We start from the raw sequence: 20,343 nt of genomic DNA, 5'->3' as shown, positions 1-20,343 counted from the left end.
ATATAAAATAATAATAATAATAATAATAATAATAAAGGGCAAGAGATACAAGGACTCCAAAATCCTGGCGTGGGGCTCTTACATAAAAGTCCCTTTCAGAAGCTCAAAACTCCATTTAGCTAGATGCAATGATCGCCTGAGGAGACCCAGAAGGGCTTAGACCCATTATGAGCCGTAAAAGCAAAGGAAGACATGATAAGCCAGTCAAGGCCGAGTCTATCAGCCTAGCAGGTTTTCTTTTCACTCAGGCTCATGAACAGAGTTGTAAATGACATTGCAACTTTTCTCCTCCAAGGTTTTTCAAGAGTCCTTGGTGTTACAGGAGTACAAATATGCCAATTTTATAAAGACATGGAGACAAAGTGACAGGCTCACTTGAGAATTTTCTCAAGAAATTAGGAAAAGAACTTATGTTGAACCACTCCATTTGCTCTGGAGTCAGGAACTCATATTGGAATCTGAGGACTACTACTTAGACCTTAGTTTACTCTTCTGTAAAATAGTATGATTGAGAATATCGGTCTCATATAGACATTGTTAGGATTAAATGAGATGATGTGGTAAAAGGGTATGGCAGTCAGGGTCCCGTCAGGGGACAGAAACCAGACAATATGGTTCTAAGAATAAAGGAGATTGTTTTGTTTTGTTAACGTTTATTTATAAATAAATTTATAAATAAATAAACGAGCAGGGAAGGGGCAGAGATAGAGGGAAAGAGAGAATCCCAAGCCACAAGCACAGAGTCCAACACTAGGTTCAAATGTGGGACCCAAGGAATTTAACAAAAAACCCCTACCCCTGGACAAGCAGAGCAAGACTAACTCCATTTTGTGCTACATCCATCTCATGTATAACCCCCACCCTAGTCAAGCCGTTGAGCACACCCTTACTGGAAACTGGCTCATATAGGAGTGCAGAACCCCTAACGGCCAAAGAATGTAAACCCCACCTTTTGCCCGCCAAACTTGCGCACCAGTTCTGACCAGGGTGATAGGCTAGTTCAAATAGTTACTATAGGATAAATCGTAATTCAGTTGGCCACCTGCGTGAGTGTGGACTGGCATGACTATGCAACTTTCTGTGTGTGTTACAATCTCATTGGCCACTGGCCCCTATAAAACTGCTACGCCTCTTAACCTAGGGGTCCAAGTCCTTGCTCCGCTGTGTCGGGTATACTTGGGCCCAAGCTCGAGCTTGCAAATAAACCCTCGTGCATTTGCATCGGTATCAGATCCTTGGTGGTCTCTCGGATTCGAAATCGGGGGCATTACAAAAACTCACAAACCCTGAGATCATGACCCAAGCCAAATATCAAGAGTCAGACACTTAACCAACTGAGTGACCCACACACCCCTAAGAAGTTTTAATACAAAGAATTAACTATAGTTAACATAGGGGTCCCCAGGGTGGCTCAGGCGGTTAAGCGTGGACTTTGGCTCAGGTCATGATCTCATGGTTCTTTCGTTAAAGTCCCACATGGCGCTCTGTGCTGACAGCTCCAAGCCTGCTTCAGATTCTCTGTCTCTCTCTCTCTCTCTCTCTCTCTCTCTCACTCTCTCTCTCTGCCCCTCCCCCACTCGTGCTGTCACTCTTTCAAAAAAAATTAACTTAAAAAAAATTAACTATTTACAGGAGATTTATTACTAAAAGAGAACTCTAAAGAACACCCTAGGTCTGAATGAAAGAACCAACAGGGCTTGAGACCCAATTCCAATGTGGAGTAGAGAGGCATTCCTCTACACAAAAAGCAATTATTTTTTCATTTTTAATTTTTTTTATTTCAGAGAGAGACAGCACAGGGGGGCGGGGGGAAGAGAGAGAGAAAATCCCAAGCAAGCTCCAAGCACAGCACAGAGCCAGAAACTGGGCTCAATTCCACAATCCTAGGATCATGACCTGAGCCAAAATCAGGAGTTGCAGTCAACCGACCGCACCACCCAGGCACCCTGAAAAGCAACTCTTCTTAATTAATCCTACAATTCAAGTCAAATCTGACATTATCTACCTGGTGATAGCCTAAGAATCCACAGCTTAAGGGCTCAGTCCCACAAGACTACCCCTCCCTGACTTCACACACCAGTCACAAGCCCAGGTTGAGCTTCAGACCCACTGGCTATAAATCAGAGGTTCTCACAACCCCCTCCTTGGGTTTGATTCATTTGCAACTCCTAGAACTCAAAGCAACAATTTACTTACTAGATCTCCAGTTCATTATAAAGGGACAAAACTCGGGAGCAGCCAGATGGAAGAGGTGCCTCGGGCAGGGTATGAGGAAAAGGGATGGAGTTGCCACGAGCACTGCAGGCACACCACTCTCCCCCTCTACATGTGCACCAAGGCGGAGGTTCTGTGAACCCCGTCCTTTCGCGGTCTTACAGAGGCCTCGTTCAGTAGGCACAATTGATTAAATCAGTGGCCCTTGGCTGTGGCTTCGACTTCCGGCCCCTCCCCCACCACCCGAGAAACAGAGTGGGACTGAAAGTTCCACACCTGTATTCAATGTTGCACTTCCCCCGTCCCCCTCCCCCGCAGCCATCCCCCTTATGTGCTTACCAAAAGTCACCTCATTAACATAAACCCAGCTGTGGTGGAAAGGGGCTTTTTTTTTTTAACACTACATTTATTGTCAAATTGGTTTCCATAAACACCCAGTGCTCATCCCAACGGGTGCCCTCCTCAATGGAAAGGGGCTTGTTATGAATAATAAGGCTCCCATTTCACTTTTGTGGTTCCAAATGAAGCATTTTCAGGAACTGAGGACAAGAGACCAAATATTATAACAGAAGATGCTTCACTGCTCTTATCACTCAGGAAATTCCAAGAGTTTTGGGAGCTGTGAACCAGGAACCATGGGCGATGACAAAATACAAACAAGAAACAGGTTTTGATCATCTGAATCACCAAATATATATTTCTGATAAACCACAGTACAGCAGAACGTGAGGAAAGAACAATCTTGGAAGAGACAACACTTTCCCCAGGCTGGGATTCCGGCCACAATGGGGAGGACGTGACTGCAGCCCATGGAGGGCGGAGAGGCTGTTAGCCAGAACTGGTTAGCAGGCGGCAAGGCAGCCAACCACAAGAAGAAAACCTCCCTCCCCACGAAACGCTACCAGTCGGCGAACCGCAAACTGGAAAGTGAGCACCAGGGCAGTGTCCAGGTGCTACTGGCCACTGCATACACTTGGGAGCAAGCCAAAATTAGCACCCCAGAGCCAGGGGGAAAGCCCTCCCGGGTTCCTCCAGGGCTCTCTGACAGGTGGAAGTGAAAGAAGGTTCCAATATCACAAGCAGTCCCATGAAGAATGGATTTGGAATTGAGGGGCAATAAATTGATAACTGACCTAGGGGCTTCGTTCGCATCCCCCATCATTATGTCACTTTCCTGTAGAGTCATTTGCCAGAGTAAGTGGGAAGTGCAGGTGGGGCACTGAGTGCAACAGTCCGTGCCTCCCCTAAACTCGTGGTGAATTGGGTTCACGTGCTAACCTTGGAGCCAGGTGCAGATGGTTTGCAAAATGGCACCAGGTGCTAATGGGAGGCTGGAACTTTGTGCTCTAGGTGCCAGGATCTGTGGGGCTCCTGGCTGAGCTCACACACATTCTGGGGGAAAGATCCACAGCAGCATGAATCACCAGACGCAGAGCTATATAAAGCAACGCCGCTTTTAATCACAGACCCCGAAAAGCGTTGGCGGAAAAGTCTCAGCTAAAATGAAATCCACTCTGACTCCCACCTTCCCATCATTAGCCCCTGGAGATAGTGCGGGAAGATGAGGAAAGGCAGCTTGGCACCGTCATTCCTGAGCACAGAGTAACAGGACATTGACTCGCTTTGCAGCTAGACAGAAAGGAAAATGTTCATGATTGTGCGAGGATCATATTACGGTTGATAACATCTTAGGACAGCTGCAAAGATTTCTTTTTAAAGTAAGATGAATCCTTATCTTATATCTTAATCATTCTACAGTCTCAGAGTACCAAAGCCAGCATGCATCTGTTATCTATGGCTGTGTCACAAACTACCCCAAAGTGCTTAAAATAAGAACCATATGATCGCATGCCCTTGCACATAGGTCAGGAGCTTAGGCAAGACTCAGCAGGTTCAACTTATCTCTACTCCCCGTGGTACTGGTTGGGGCAAATCAGCTGGAGCTGGAGGGTCTATGATGGTCTCACTCACATGTTTGGGGTCTTGGTCTGGCTGTTAGCTGGGGTGATGAATTCTTGGTGCCTCTCTCCACCACCCCTCTTTAGTAAGATAGCGAGAACTTCTTTACATGTTGGCCGGGTTCTGATAGGAAAAGTAGAAGCTGCAAAACGCTTTAAGGTCTCAATTTGGAAGCCCCCTGGAACATCATTTCCTTCATGTTCCATTGGTCAAAGCAAGTCCCAAGGCCAGCTGGAGTCAGAGGGCGGGAGAGAAGCCCTGCTCTTGATAAGAGAGCAGCAAAGGCATGTTGCAAAGGGCATGAAGCTAGGGAAGGGGGTCCCTCGAGGGGCCACTTTTTACAGTTTGCTCCAGACTGCTTGTCACAGGAAAGAACAATCTGACATAATGGAGAGGGAAGTGGGACAGACAGCTGATGGTGAGATCCAAGCCTACTCTCTGCCTCTTGCTATTAGTGAATGGCCTCAAGCAAGTGACCTCCCAAGTTTCTTAAAATAAGAACTTTTATAACAGGGATGCGCAGTGATTTAGTTGGAAAGAATGACATGAGACAAATAAAATTAAACCACATTGAAATGGTGGGGTGTGATACACTTTTAACAATTTTGAATCCATATACTAATTCTGTATTATTTGTACCCTTCCTCCTCCTTTTAAAAAAAATTTTTTTTATGTTTATTTATTTCAGAGACAGAGAGACAGAGCACAAACAGGGGAGGGGCAGAGAAAGCCAGAGATAGACTCTGAAGCAGGCTGCAGGCTCTGAGTTGTCAGCACAGAGCCAGATGCAGGGCTCAAACCCACAAACCATGAGATCGTGACCTGAGCTGAAGTCAGACACTTAACGGACTGAGCCGCCCAGGTGCCCCTATCCTTCCTCCTTCTAAAGGTGTTCAGTGCAAATGGCAGGTGACAGCAGAGGGAACTTCCGCATCCCAGAAAGAATGGTCTCAGCTAACAGGCCTAGGTTTCAAGCCCTGCTCTGCCTCTAACTTGGGAAATCACCTACCTTCTCCGACTTGGAGTGTCTGCATCAGTGAAAGTACATTTTTGCGAGGATTACTGGCATTTTTTTCTTGGATTTGTGAAGATTATCATGAAAGACCTAGCACAATCAGCACCACGCCTTTTACCATTTTTCAAGCATTTAGATTGTGACTCCCAAAAACGAAACTCCTAACTTGAGCCATCAGTTTCACAAAAATGCCAGTTTATCCTGAGCCTGTGTAGCTTTTTAGGCTTAGCTCTATTTTTTAAACAAAACCAAAAAAAAAAAAAAACCAAACAAAAAACCTTTATTACCTAAATTGGTTTCTGTGGCTGGGAACTCTGGCTGGGGGCGAGAGATCCCATCTCGAGGATCAGAGCAGTGGAGGCTGCCCTCAGCTCAGGTTTCAGTGTGGCCTTGCTGAGGCCTGGGTTGGTCTTCTCTCTCCAGGCCTATGGGTGGGGCAGTCACCCAGACGCCATGCCTGACCTCACTTATTCTACCCCAAGAACCGGTCTTTCTAGGCTCCATATTCCAGCCAGTGCCGAACACGACTCGTATGTGCAGAAGCGTCATATCTGGGTATTTAAGCCACACTGTCTGTCAGCCCGACTGGAAAAGGTGACATCGCAGTGCTGCTGCTCCCATCGCTTGACCTGGACGTAGCTGGCCTGTTCTACTTTGTGTAGTTTTTTGTCTTCCCGGCTCACACTGTGTTCAAATCCCCACTCCTCATCCAGCCGAGTACTCTTTTCCTGTGAGTGGACCCAGCTTGGCCTTGTGACCAGCACTCAAGTCAGCTGGACTCGGCTGCTCACACAAATCGATGTGGAAGGCCCTGAGCACTAGGGTCCTGGGAAAGGGAGAGAGGTCGAGGAGATGACTAATGAGAAAGGAGGGATCGTGACACGCTTGGCCTCCTCCAGCCAAGAAGAACCTAATCCTGAATGGAACTGAGGGGATGGGCCCCTAGATAAAACATGCACCAGATGTAGGCAGTTTCTGTCTGGGCTGGATATCCCACTGGAGTCCGTGGTAATGGAGCCACACGGAGGTGGAGGGGTGCCGGCTTCTCAGGGCAGGGCTTGGCAGAAAGGACCTAGGAGTTCTAAGAATTGGATTCTCATTCTGGCTCTAACGACCTATGTCTTTATCTGTACAGCAAGCCACTGACAGATCAGAGGTTCTTAATCTGGTATATGTGGACCAACAGTGTGGGTCTGTGAGTCCCCTGAAATGAGGTTCCAAATTCCTATGGGCATCCTCCATATAACTAAATCCAGTCCAAATGGTCTATGTGAACTCAATCTGTAGTATTTCAGGAGCTTTTGCCATCCTACTCTACAGACATGTTCTGAGTTTTTTCACCTCTGGGTGGGGCCTTCCTCCCACCTACAAGCTTTCATCCTATATATATATATATGTGTATATATATATATATATATATATATATATATGTATATGTGTGTGTGTATATATATACATATATGTATGTATATATATATGTTTATATATATGTTTATATATGTATATATACATACATACTGTATATATAAACATATATATGTATAAATATATACATATATACATACATATAAGATAAACTATATATAAACATATGTATATATAAACATATATATGTATGTGTATATATATATATATATATACACACACATTTTTTTAAATGTTTATTTTTGAGAGAGAGAGAGAATACAAGTGGGTTGGGGCAGAGAGAGAGGGAGGCACAGAATCCGAAGCAGGCTCCAGGCTCTGAGCTGCCAGCACAGAGTCTGACACGGGGCTCAAACTCACGAGCTGTGAGATCATGACCTGAGCCAAAGTCGGATGCTCAACCGACTGAGCCACCCAGGCGCCCCAACTTTCATCCTCTATTAATCATCCAACATCCAAGCTCAAAAAGGAGGGTGTAAGGGTATCATCATGGAGAGAAATATAAGGTCAGCATTAAGTTACTGCCAGGATTGTAGAGAATTCCAATAAAATGACATAGCATGAAGATCTGGCTCAAGTCGTCACAAATATATGGTTCTTGCTAAGATCAGTTGTGCCTGCAGAATTCCTATTTGGGAAACAGAATGTTCCTGTCAGACAATTTAGCTATTCCTTCCTCAGAGAAAGCTGAAACTAAATAACCACCCACAAGAAGGTATTATAAATAAGACAGTAACATCATTAGCTTAATCCAGTACAGGGCCCTTCTAGACCCAAGCCCCAGTCAGTACTTGCTTAAGGAGAGCAACATTTTTCCAGGAAAAAAAAAAATGAGTCATGCTGATGTCACGGGACAGAATGTAATGCCGCCAGGATGTAACGTCTGTAGTGATAGGAGACCAGGGGTAGACGGCTGGGAAAAGAAAGCTCTAGAGTCCACCTGGCAAAAAAAAAAAAAAAAAAAAAAAAAAAAAAAAAATCCACACTGGGGTCTAGAAGCAAGCAGGCAGGTTTGCCAGAGCTTCTTTCATAACTTACTGGCAATGAGCTGAGGAAGCTGGGAGACTGGGTGTTACTGGTTTTCCCTCATTGTCAAAATCCTTGCTTTGGGGAGGAAAAGGAATGCTGAGCAAGCACAGAACCTGTCTCCACTCCAGACCAGAGCAGTTCATGCCCCCTTAGTAGAATTCGTTTTGGGATGCCCTGAATGTGCATTCATTCACCGATTCATTCCAGAAACATTCTCTGATTTTATCCACCGTGTGCCATTACTGTCCAGGCATGGGGGTTACAGAGATAAACTAATGTTGTCCGTCCTCAGGAACTCAGAGTCCAGGACCAGAAAAGACGACTGACCACTTGGTAGGCCTGAAACAGGTGCACTTCACCTACATGAGAAGCTGAAAATTAGCCACCGGGTTTTTCAAAATGGAGGTTTGAAAGAAAGAGAGAGGAAGGGGAGAAAGAGAAGAAAAAGTCTTCCTGGAAATTACCGAGCCCTATCATCTGCTGGCAAGAATAAAGAAAAGCAAGCTAATTTTGTGTGTGTGGTGGGTGGGGGGGGATGGTATTATGAAAATTAAACACTAGTGGGAAAGAAAATTTACCACAAAACCGTTACAAAATCCTGCATTCAGAAAACAAAGAGTCTGTGATTAACTAGGCCACAGCTCCCTTGAAAGTTGATTGTACTCAAGAACAAAATGTTTCTCTTGTGTTCTCAGCCTAGAAAAATGGGCCTTGTGCAGCAGAAGAGTGGGAGCTTAGAGGAAATGGGCAGAGAACTTCAAGGCAATAAATAATAGTTAATTTTTAGGGGCTTGTGTGCCTGGGACTATTCCAGGCAGTTTATATATACATTTGTGTCTGTGTGTGTATGTGTGTGTGTGTGTATACACACATACATTTACATATATACACACATGTGTATATATAAACTGTATATATAAACATGTATATATAAACATGTATGTATACATATACACATATACATACATGTTGTATATATAAACATATATATGTATAAGTATATACATATATACATACATATTAAATAAACTATATATATAAACATATGTATATATAAACATACATATGTATAAATATATACATATATACATACATATAGATGAACTATATATATAAACATATGTATATATAAACTCATGTAGTCTTCACAGTCCATAAAGTGGGTACTATTATTAGCCTCATTCTGCAGCGGGAAGAACAAGCACAGAAAGGTTAGGTAGCATGTCCAAGGTCGCATAGCTGGTCGAAAGCAGAGCTAGGAATTGAACTGAGCTTGAGCCGTGGGTCTTGGTAGCCCTGCTTTCCTGAAGCTGCAAACACGGGGAGGAGGTCTCTGCTTCTTGGCAGCATAGCCTAGTGAGGGGCCAGAAAGCCTGAGCTCAAATCATGATGGTGTCACTCAGTGGTGTGTGATTTGGGGTAAGTTATTTAACTTCTCAAGTCACAGGAGGTTCTCATTTGTCAAAAGGCACTGGTCATCTTCTTTAAGATTATTGGGACGTTGTGAGGATTAAGTGATATGAAAATAAAATCTCTACCAAATTCCTTGCTTACAGGAGAGCACTTTTGCCTGACTGTGGTATACGTTCCATCAGTCGGTTGAGTGTCCGACTTTGGCTCAGGTCATGATCTCGCAGTCTGTGAGTTCAAGCCCCGCGTCGGGCTCTGTGCTGACAGCTCAGAGCCTGGAGCCTGCTTCGGATTCTGTGTCTCCCTCTCTCTCTGTCCCTCCCCCATTCCTGCCCTGTTTCTCTCTCTCTCTGTCAAAAATAAATAAACATTAAAAAAAAAATTTTGTAAAAAGAAAAGGTTATTACTTAGCATTTTCCCAGAACTTTAGAACCAGAAATAACTAGATCAACATCCCAGAGATCACCTAGTCCAACACTCAGATAGTGACATTAAATCAGATCTGAGGGCCCTTTTCCTTTAATAGTCTATAATTCTTTAATACAGCATACTATTACAGACATTTTCAGTGCTCAGTCTTATACCCTGCTAGATGCTTAGTGTTCGGTCAATACCCACGCAATGAATTCTGAGACTTTCCAAAGAGGCTAGGGGTACTTAACTTGGGTGCTGCACAGTCCAGAGAAGTGGGACTCTGAAATAATATGAAAAATCAGTGCGTGCCTTTTACTGGAAAACAGGCACACAGCTTGCATTATCTCCTTAAGAGTTCTGTATATATGCCTATATACATATGTATATGTATATATATATATATATATATATATATATATATATATAAAATAAGAACCATGTTTTCTATAGGTACAATGATCAAAACATACTGGTATAGGTCCCCTTTTTGCAATCAGAATATGATGCCTATGTGGAAAATAAAAGCTTTAAGAGACTTGCAAATAATAAACTTCACCAGCCTAGCGCAGAAAAATGTGTAGTTTACTGCTGAGTTGGTCGCCTGAACACAGATGTGCAAAATGCACGCACCAACGTGAAAAAGTTGTGTGAAAAGACGCGAAAAGACCAGTGTTCCAGATATTTCCTGGTTTTTGTGTTTCTAATGTGGATGTTAATAGCTCACTCTTTATGGCTGCCCTTTCATCCATTCAGAGCACATTATTTTATGCCTAGCTATGGAAAAATTTGGATCCACCATTTCTTACCTAGATGCCTTAGACAAGTCACTTCACCTCTGTGACCTTCAGTTTCCTCACCTGTGTGGTGCCAGGTATTCATGACAACCACATACAGTTACTCTGAAAACCAACAAAATAATGTAAGGAGCACACCTAACACATTGCCAAGGGTGTATTAGACACTCAACAGATGCTGAAATGAAGGCAGGAAAGAAATGTTCTTATCTTATTCTAAACCATTGAGACCAACTTAAGATTTGCAAAGTGTATTCCACAACAACTACAATGATCTCTTGAAATCTGAGGGGAATCCTCGCCCACTTTCAGAGCCACTCCTAAAAGAGCCGTCAGCCACTGCGTGAAGTTCTGGTGCAGATTTTAATACATCTCATTGTATACACATATTCCCACAAGGCCAAATTTTGTGCCAGGCCTTATGTGCAAGTCACCATGATTTGTATTACATCCCCAGATTCAGTGAAGTTTCTCTTTAAAGTTGCTAATTTGAAAAGGAAGGAAGGAAGGAAGGAAGGAAGGAAGGAAGGAAGGAAGGAAGGAAGGAAGGAAGGAAGGAAAGAAGGAGAGTGGGTAGAGTAGGGTAGGGTTAAAAAAAGTTTTGTTGTCTAGCAGAATCAGGATTCAACCCAGATCTGTCTGATTTTATGCTCCATGCTCTTAAACACCAAACCATTCAGCTTCTAGAGTCATATTCCCAAACAATTTACCCATTTGTTTATACTTTGTGAACAAAAGTTTCCTCCCAACTACTCACTCACTGCCACCTCCCCCTCCCCGCCATCATCCCTTTACCTCCCTCCCCACCACACACACACACACACACACACACACACACACACACACAGGTACACAATGAGTCCTCCTCTCTCTCCCTGCCCAGGGAGGTAATTGAATGCCTCACCATGTTGCTCAGAGCCCAGACTGGCTCTAAAGGTGAGGATGCTTCCTTCTACCCTCTGACTCATGAACTCTTCTCCTTTTCTCCAGTCCTTAGTATGACTGGTTCCTGGGATTCCATCCTTCACCCAGTCTTCTTCCCACCTTACATGTTGTGCCGTGGCTCACATCTCTTTGCTCACACCTCCCAGATCTACGGACCGGGCAAGATCTCTCTCCTGGGCCTCAGGTTCCATGTCTGCAGCTGCTTTATCTCCAGTGTTTGCCTTGGTTTATTCACTGGATTGTTAGGTCCTCAAAAATAAGAACCACGTCTCATTTGCCATCATGTATCGCTCAAGGCTCGCCACTACAGGAGGTATTTCATATATTTTTTAATATAATGTATGGATCAGTGAATGAATGAATAAATGTATTCAGGTAATGCCTGTTTAATGATTAACAAATTATGGTGAAAAATATATTCAAGAGGAGAAGCTATGCATGGTTTTTTCTTCTCTTCTAGAATAGAATATGCTGGAGAATAGCCTAAGGAAACGTGTATTCCATAAGATAAAACAGAGGTGCTAGAAAGTGGCATAGTCAGCTATATTTGACAGACACTTGATTTTAAAAACTTAAGCAGGTCATTTGGATCCTCTAATATGCCCACTCTAGTTCAAATGTCCAAAAGGAAATAATTTTCAGCATTTGTTAAATGTACTTGTGTAGATTTGTGTTTTGGTTTGTTTAATGCTCACCAACTGTTCTGCACACTGAGATTGCATGGATATCCAACTGGGAGACATGATGCTCCAGAATATCAGATCTTTGACTTAGTCACTACTTGTAAGAAAAGAATTTTAAAAACAAAAACAAAAGCAAAAACACTTTAACCTTAACCCAGTCCTAGTATTCAAGAGCTTTTGACCTTTTCTAAGAACCACTCACTTGATCTATGTAGACCATTGGATACAAAAGAGAATTCAGCATTGGCCTGGCGTGAGTCACACCCCAGAGGATCAGGGAGGAGATGTGGGTATGTCTCAAGGTCGCATGGGTTCTCTATCAACCCACTTGTCATGTGCGATATGGTTTTTTTCCCTACCTCCCCAACCAGAGTGACATTTTGGTCATGAAGCCCACACACACTGGCTCTCAACTGCAGCTCCTCTCTGGGGCCCGCCTTGGGGTGGGAGCTGCTCCTCATGCTCCAGCAGCTGCAGGAAGCACTGAGTGACATCACCTCCCCACTAAGCCAAGAAGCCTCCACAAGGTCAAGCCTGGAGCATCCATCTTTAGACAGAAAACACACAAATAATCTACCTCTTTCCGCCCTGTGGAATGAGCTCACAACTCCAGGGATCCTAGCTCTATGTGTGTGCCAGGTCAGGTCAGAATTAGCGTCCTGGCACTTCTGACACTCTGCAGGTGTTTCATTCATGGGACACCACTCAGCCTGTACCAGATGGCAGCGTGGGAGATGGACGTCCAGCTCTAGACCTTCCCTCACTTCAAGTTATAAAAGGCCTTTGGGGGACAGACTCGCCCATTTTCTTGGACTGGGTTGTATGGATGTTGCGCCAATCAGAATAGAATAGATACTGGAATAGGGTGGGGATGGAGAAGAGCTCCTCTAGAGAGTTCCCTACCAATAAAAATTCCTGGCAATTGCCTCTCTCTTCTATCATCAACTGCTATTCTCCGGATCACGGAAAATCCTGCACTGTCGGTCATATATGAGGACACAGTTGAAGAGCTCAAGGAAAGCTCATTGGCTCACTGTAATGTAAGCGGAATTCTGTTGAACAGGACAAAAGGCCCCGCAATGAGTTTGACCAGCTGGGCTCCCCGCTCCCTACCCTGCTTTTTTCCAAAGCCAAGAGAAAAAGAGGGTTCAAAATCAGTGCGTATTTGAGTTCCACATGCACAAAAAAGCTCCTTCAGGAGCTTTTCTGCTAGCATTGCTGTTCAATTGCTGATACAGTTGGCCTGACTATACCCCACTTGCTCATCACAGATAGAAAGTGGGTGTGAATGAAACCCATGTGTCTCTTTGGACTCCTCAGAAGGTTCTAGTTCGATGCTCATGTTTCAATTCCCCAGACTTTCCTCATTTGAATCTTTTTAGGGTTGAGTTTTTCTATGTCAAGAGCCGTGTGTTTATCTGCCTGATTCGGTGACTTCTCAGGGACACTCACGTGGGTACGATAGAAAGATGTAAATGAAGGAATCCCATACACACTGAATAGCAGCACCTCATCTGATGACTGAGGCTGAGGTGGCTTGCTCAGGAAAGTAAGAGACAGAAAGAAAGCCAAGTGGAAGAAAGGGAAGGAAGGAGGAAAAGAAAGGAGAAAGCCCGGGCTAGTCAGGAGTCCCTTGGATTTTACTAGTAAGTCTAAAGATATGAAACCTGGTTCCTCTGAAAATGAAAGAGAATGAAAAAAGCTTCCCTGCTTCCCCCGATTTGTGTCCTGATCCCGCCAGCCTCAAGACTGAGGAGAACCAGGCAGCCACCTGGTTCTCAGCCTACAGGCCTGAATGTCTGTGAGGCAGGAGGCTCACTCCCCGTGTGGCTGCTCAGAGGGGCCCTTGGAGGATCTGCTGTGGGCGTTCAGTCCATTCCTGCCTCTGGTCAGGACTGGCCCTCAGGAAGCTGGTTCACTCCCAGGTCATTCTCTTCCGAATTTGATGAGCAATCTTCAGAAAAATGGAGGGGGATCCAAAGTTTGAGTCCTGACTTCAAAAACATGCCAACAATTTATTTTCCTCTTGGGACTTAATATGTCCTTCAGGAAACTCCAAAGGAACATGAACTCGTGAAGATTCCTGCACATGTGAGACCCCGGTTCTTCATGGCACACAAAAGCCTATACCGGGGCAGAGGGAAATGCCTAGACCTGAACAGAAGACCTATCTCTAGCTGCTGTCAACAACAGCCGGCTCATGGCAAACTGGGAAGGGCCAGAGTGAGAGTCTGAATGCCTCACCCCCAGCCTACTTGGGGCCAGCATTGTCACATCTGTTCAGCACCCATCATATCCGGCTCTCCACCGGCCCATCCATGACGCAGATGTCCCTAAGCAAGTTCATGAAGCCTCCAGACTTCTCCTGAATTTTTCTCATCCCCAAACAGAATTAAACATGCCCATTCCCAGGAATTCACCTAGCTGCTGACTTGAGAGGGCACTTGAGCAACCGTTGTTGCAATGGAGCATGTAGGGCATGGGCTTTGGAATCAGATGGCCAAGGTTCAAATCCTGGCTCTGCATTTAGTTGCTGGTAACCTTGGCAAAGTAACTTAATCTGAGACTCAGCTTACCCGTGTTTGAAGTAGTGATAACAATAACAACATTGTTATGAGAATTAAATTGTGCTATCTCTTTGAAAGCAGAATCCGCTTCATCTGAATACTCAGCCTGTAGTAAGCACTAAATAAATATTTACTGGAGGCATGCAAAATGCTTTGCCGGCATTGAGTACATAGAAGGCTGCAGTAAGTGGAGAGCAGTATCTTCCTTATTATTTTCTGCCTCTCCTCACTCAGAGGAACTTAGTTTGGCCATTGAATCAATCAGGGTCCTGACAGGAAACAGATGGTGCATTCCAGTTGAGGAGAGCTTAATGAAACAACCATTTGGAGGGGTAGGGGCAGGATTAAGGGACCCAGCCGGGAATGATCCAACATTTCAGAACTAGCAGCAACAGAAAGAATGCCACCTCCCCTAAACCTGAAGGGGAAATGCTACCAGAACCCTGAGAGAGAGCCATAGTTGAGGGGGCAGCTCCAGAGAAATTAAATGCTTCAGTGGGGGAGTAGAGCCCAAAGGGAGATGAGAGAATGAAAACCCCACCCTCTGCTCTCCCGCTGATGCCTCCCAATGGCCAAACCCAGTGCTCCCTGATGATGTCCACACAGGTCACAGAGCTGAGTGGAGAAGGCAGGACTGCATCCAGTGGTGTAAAAGGAGAACATCTAGGACACCCATGAAATCTCCAACGGGTTTCGTTCACGTCCGTCTTTCCTAATCTACATAGGTTCTTGCGCAGATTTGTACTACAGAAGACAAGATCTTTTCCCCAAAAACAGGGGCCAACAGGAGAGTTTGAAATTTCACCTTGTATCCCTTCCTGTTGGGGGAGTCTAGACATCTGGGGCCCACCTGTTCCATGAAATCGGCTCCAGAGCTGTACCGTGCCTTTGCTGCCCTTCCTCATACTATAAATGTCTGCATGTAAAATCTAGCAATGGGCTCGCTGTGCTTCAAAAAAAATGAAAGGTGAATCCAGGCATAAATAACCCACAGGTGAATTTATTTGTTAATGTTTGCAACACTTGGGTGATTCTTTAATAAAAATTACCTCCGCTAATATATGCAACGTTTTTAATCTACCCACATTTGCATGCCATCCATTGTATTTGTAACCTCAAATACAGCGTCACTTTTGAGACGCTGATATATCTATGGAAGGGGATATACCATGTGAGCTATGTGAGCCACCAGAAGGTCTCTGCAGAGACCACCGGGCCTTTGAAGATTAGCCGCGGGGCGCCTGGGTGGCGCAGTCGGTTAAGCGTCCGACTTCAGCCAGGTCACGATCTCGCGGTCTGTGAGTTCGAGCCCCGCGTCAGGCTCTGGGCTGATGGCTCGGAGCCTGGAGCCTGTTTCCGATTCTGTGTCTCCCTCTCTCTCTGCCCCTCCCCCGTTCATGCTCTGTCTCTCTCTGTCCCAAAAATAAATAAAAAATGTTGAAAAAAAAAAAATTAAAAAAAAAAAAAAAAAGAAGATTAGCCGCATCTACTCTCCCAAAACTGCAGAGTGAGGGGGGTGGAGGACATCTTGCTAACTGGCATCCAGCCCGTCCACCCAACATTGGCCAGGGGACCAAGGCCTTCCGACTGGACATGGAACACATTGCTGGTATCCGGAACACATGCTAGCCCACTTCAGGGTCACTTCATCTGTTAAGTATACACAGAGATGCATCCAGTGAGGCGATAACAATGAAAGCACGCCCGTGGAGAGACTGGGCTGGTTCTTCATGGGCCCTGTTTCAATCTGCTTACCTGGTCCTAAGAACGAGCAGGGTTTAGACACGAATGGTGGCAACGAAGGTAAGGATGGGGATAACCAAGAATTATGTGGCACTTACTGTGTTCTAGAGACTACAAGAAGTGCCTCACATTATCTCAAGCCACCAAACAAGCATGTGTTGTAGATTTTATTTTATAGATGTGGGAAACAAAGCCAAGCGATATTAAGTTACTTGCCCAAGATAACAGAGCTAGTGAGTAGGAGTCAGGATTGGAATTTGAGTAATCTAACTCCGATTGTATTTTGTTTTTTTTTTTTTGTTTGTTTGTTTGTTTTTTAATTTTTTTTTTTCAACGTTTTTAAATTTATTTTTGGGACAGAGAGAGACAGAGCATGAACGGGGGAGGGGCAGAGAGAGAGGGAGACACAGGATCGGAAACAGGCTCCAGGCTCCGAGCCGTCGGCCCAGAGCCCGACGCGGGGCTCGAACTCACGGACCGCGAGATCGTGACCTGGCTGAAGTCGGACGCTCAACCGACTGCGCCACCCAGGCGCCCCAGACTCCGATTGTATTTTGAACCATTGAGCAATTCTGCCTCTGATTCCGTCCCTTAAATATTCACAGAAGGGGGAAAAAGCTGGAAGAATATGCGCTTTTCAAGTTGAGAGTGACTTTCCTCAGAGATTGAAATAATGAGTGGATTTTTCCATCTACTTTCTACATGTTTGCTCTTTTCCTGATTTTATTTTGGAATCAATACTTTACTTTCACACTGGTAAATATAAACTTTTTGTCAAAAAGCCATTTTAAGGGTCTGGTACCCTTATGAAAGGCTGAGTCCCATAGAGGCCATTTTCCCCTCACTACTGCAAACCCTGTGCAGAAGAGAGGCCAAGAAAAAGCCCACATACACATGGTCAACTGATTTTCAAAACAAGTGCAAGTCGGTGAAGGAAGAGCAGCCTTTCCAACAAATGGTCCTGCCTCCAGCAGATAGCCGTGGAGGAAAAAGTGAAGCCTGGCCCTTGGCTCTCACTGTACATCAATAGTACCTTGGGATGAGTCACAGGCTTTCATGTAAGACCAAAAATTATAAACCTTCCAAGAGATGATAAAGGAGAAAAACTTTGTGACCTTAGGGTAGGCAAACTTTTCCTAGAGGGACAACAAAAAGAATGGACCCTTCTTTAGAAATGTTTTTGGACCAATGCTACTTCATCACCGTTAAAAATTGGTATTCTTTTTTTAATGTTTATTTATTTATTTTGAGGGAGAGAGAGAGAGAGCATGCCGGGCAGGGGCAGAGAGAGGGAGAGAGAATCCAAAGTAGGCTCCATGCTGCCAGCACAGAGCCCGACGTGGGGCTTGAACCCACAAACTGTGAGATCATGACCTCAGCCAAAATCACCTGGCTTAACCAGGTGAGCCACTCAGGCACCCCAAAATTGGTATTCTTAAGGCACCCGGGTGGCTCAGTTAAACATGTGACTCTTGATTTCGGCTCAGGTCATGATCTCACAGCTGTGAGATCAAGCCCCAGGTGGAGCCCCGAGTTCTAGTCCACAATGGGTGTGGAGCCTGCTTAAGATTTTCTCTCCCTCTCTGTCTCAAAAAATAAAAATTAAAATTAAAAAAAGGTTGTGGAAAAAAAAAAAAACTTCTATTCTTTGAAAAACACCACTAAGAAACCATACCGGCAAGCCATGAGGCCAGAGAAAATTTTCAAAGCACTTGTACCCAGAATATATAAAGGACACTCAGAGCTCAATAAAAAGAAGACAATCTATTTTCTTTCGTAGGGAAAAAAAAAAATTGAACAGACACTTCAAAAAAGAGGAAACATGAAGGGCCGAAAACACTTAAAAATAATGCTTAGCGTCTTTGATCAGTGGAGAATTCTGAATTAAAACCACAATGAGGGGTGCCTGGGTGGTTCATTTGGTTGAACATCCGACTTCAGCTCAGGTCATGATCTCGCAGTTCGTGGGTTCGAGCCCCGCGTCAGGCTCTGTGCTGACAGCTCACAGTCTGGAGCCTGCTTCGGATTCTGTGTCTCCCTTTCTCTCTGCCCTGCCCTGGCTTGTGCTGTGTCTTTCTGTCTCTCTCTCACAAATAAACAAACATTAAACAAATAAACAAAATAAAAGCTAATAAATAAATAAATAAATAAATAAAACAAACCACAGTGAGATGTCAGTACATATCCACTGGGATGGCTTACATGAAAAAGATCAACCATACCCAGTATTGGTGAGGATGCAGACTAACTGGAACTCAAACTACAGGTGGAAATATAAAGTGACACAATGCTTTTCCGAAAACAATCTGGCTGTTTCTTCAAGGATTAAACGTGAAGCTACAACACAACCCAGCCTTTCCTCACCTAGGTATTTACCAAGGTAAATGAAAACACACGTCCACATGAAGACTTGTATGTGAATGTTCATAGCCGCTTTATGTGGAATGACCAAAACTGGAAATGTCCATCACCATGCGGCCTCTCTCTCCAATGAGATACTACTCGGCAATAAAATGGAGCAAAATACGTATATGCACAAAACACGGACAAATCTCAAAATCGTTATGCGGCATAAAAGATGACAAACCCCGCTCAAAGAAGAATACGTACCCTATTGTTCCATTTATATGAATTCTAGAAAACCCAAAAGCACATACAGTGACACAAAGCAGAGCTCCGGTTGCTTGAGAACGAGGAAGGAGGGAGGGATGGCAGAGGGGCCTGAGAGAACTTTTGGGGCTGTCTTGTCTGTGGTGATGGTTTCATGAGCATATGCATTTGTCAGTTGTTACCAAATTGTACACTAAACACATCTGCAAAGTTGCTTAAAAAAAACCAAAAAACACCATTTTGCTGAGCTCCTGGTCTTGGGACCCATTCAGCAACGGCAGCCCCCGCAGCACCCTACTTTGCCCTTCCTCCACAGCGGCCCCCGACTTCACACAGCCGCCCTGGCCCACCCTGCCACACAGCCCCTTTTATCTTGCTCTTTGCCTTACAACAGGCCTTTCATCCCTAGAGCCCTTTGATTTTTCCAGAGGTTTTACTACAGTGAAGGCACATGCGTGCATTTAACCTATAAGAATTCCGCTCTAGACCTGAGGTAATAAAGAAAAGCAATTATAGGCTCAAGGGATGGGGGATGGGCCAAATGGGTGGTGGGCATTAAGGAGGGCACTGGGATGAGCACTGGGTGTTTTATGTTAGTGACGAATCACTGGTTTCTACTCCTGAAACCAATACTACACTGTATGTTAACTAACTTGAACTTAAACAAGTTACAAAAAAGTAAAATCAAATAAAATAAAATTCCAAGAGAAAGAAAAAAATAAGAAAAGCAATTACAGTTTTTACAAGTAGAGAAACAGTGCACACAGCGAGTGAATCCCTGCACCTTTCCAGCCCACGAGAGTCTGAGGGGGGTGAAGGGGCTGTACTCTTCCTCCAGATTGTCCACCTGTCTCTCATTCTAGGAGAGTCTCATCACTTGAAGTGGAATTCTCGGGTTTAAAACACACGTTTCCGTACGACACAGCCTCTAAGTGCAAACCAACCATTCTGGCTTACACTCAGATGAGGCAACATTAGCCTGTCCCAGAACTAGAATCAGAGAGAGTTCTATTTTTTTTTACCTTTTTTTAAAAAAAAATTTAATGTTTATTTACTGAGAGAGAGAAAGAGAGAGAGTGCAAGCAGGGGAGGGACAGAGGGAGAGGGAGATACAGAATCCAGAGCAGGCTCCAGCCTCAGAGCTGTCAGCACAGAGCCCAACACAGGGCTGGAACTCACCAACTGCGAGATCGCGACCTAAGCCGAAGTCGGATGCTTGACCGACTGAGCCACCCAGGTGCCCCAAATCAGAGAGAATTGTAATTGAGCTGGAATCTCCCCGGTCACAAGGTTAATTGTACTAGACTTGATTTGCATCACAGGTGCCAGCTTTTGAACCACACATAAGATGAAGCTTTTCTTTATCTTTTCCAATTTTCAGAACTACCCCAAGAAGTGCCTGGGGCGAGTGTTATTACCCACACATGACAGATGAGGAAGCAGAACCTGAGTGAGATTATGACTCGCTACCAACACAGCTAATAAGGAACAGCCTCATTCCAAGAACCCACATCTTTAGACAGCAAGTGGAGGGC

Source organism: Neofelis nebulosa, chromosome 7 (assembly GCF_028018385.1).
Source record: "Neofelis nebulosa isolate mNeoNeb1 chromosome 7, mNeoNeb1.pri, whole genome shotgun sequence".
Lineage (NCBI taxonomy): Eukaryota > Metazoa > Chordata > Mammalia > Carnivora > Felidae > Neofelis > Neofelis nebulosa.
The sequence above is the reverse complement of the archived record's forward strand: the minus strand, read 5'-3'. Positions refer to the sequence as shown.